Genomic DNA, 1,100 nt, shown 5'->3' with positions numbered 1-1,100 from the left:
TATGGAGTTCTATTTCAAACAAAGACAGAGAAAGGAAAAAAAAAATGCAATTTGTTTTATTGACAGGCTAAAATAGTGTGGTTTGATCCATGTAGTTGTACCACCTAGTGGGACAAGGTTTTGTTGTTGTTTCATCTTCCTTATCGGGGATCTTTATTTCAGGTCTGCTGCTGCTCCTTTGTGATTGTTTGCTTTTTCTGAGGATAGCTTCATTAGTTGCAGCACTTAGTGGTTTGTATTCATTACAAGTGCACATTGATATACTATTTGATGTTGGAAATGGAGAGAGACTGGCCTTGCACTTATCTCTTATTTCAGTATATCTGGCAAGTGTTTCATTCTAAGCTGTAAAAATCTCCCACGCTTGCTTTCACAAAATAATGCAGAACATTGTCTGGCACCAAAGTTTGTGATAGGAACTCTTCTAGTTTTGCCTATCTTTTGCATTCAGTCCCTTTGTTAAGAGATAGAGATATAGAGATTGGACTTTATTTATTTAAAAGAAAAAATTAGAAATTTAGAATAATGTGAAAGTAGTACATTGGTTTGTTCTTTGAATCTTTGTAAGTTGCTGTGTCTTTTCCTATTTCTAGGTCCTCAACTATCCAATGCTCAGATCTTCAAAGCTAAAAACGGTAACTATAATCTACCCCTTTTTAACTTTAACCTTTACTTTGGCATTGCAACTACAAACTTTTCAAGATAATGAACGTAGGCATAATGTGCACGTTAGTTGAGTGAACCATTAAAATGCCCTCATGGTACATTTGCCTGTTCTTAGTCTCTTCGTCCCATGCTACTTGCTCACCTGTGAGTCCGTGACCATCTCAAACGTTGTTCCAAGTGTCACTAAGAAAACAGAGGAAATCACCATCGCACAAGCGAGGATGTAAACAACTTGTACAGTGGAATCAGATTCACCTTATTGAGGCATTGAAGCAAGGAGCAGCGAATAGGAAAGAATTGGTCAAGATAATGGAAGGAAATAAGCAACAATTTGAACAAAGCAAGAATTTTTAAAAAATAAAAAATAAAAATGCTTATTCTAGTATTTTACTCTGTAAGCTCTTTGTTTTGGTAAATAAATAAATAAATAAAAT

General features: G+C 35.0%; 1 protein-coding gene across 2 annotated transcripts in view; it reads left to right on the top strand.

Moving 5' to 3' along the window:
- LOC107604715 (probable protein S-acyltransferase 4) overlaps positions 1 to 583 on the top strand; it is a 5,003-nt gene extending 4,420 nt beyond the window's left edge. For both annotated transcript variants that reach the window (XM_021104669.1, XM_016306367.2), the window contains exon 6: positions 163 to 583. The gene's annotated coding sequence lies outside the window, so the exon portion shown is untranslated. The remainder of the gene's footprint in view (positions 1 to 162) is intronic.

The sequence above is a fragment of the Arachis ipaensis genome, chromosome B06, assembly GCF_000816755.2.
Source record: "Arachis ipaensis cultivar K30076 chromosome B06, Araip1.1, whole genome shotgun sequence".
Lineage (NCBI taxonomy): Eukaryota > Viridiplantae > Streptophyta > Magnoliopsida > Fabales > Fabaceae > Arachis > Arachis ipaensis.
Note: the sequence above shows the minus strand (reverse complement) of the source record. Positions and strands in the feature narration are given on the sequence as shown.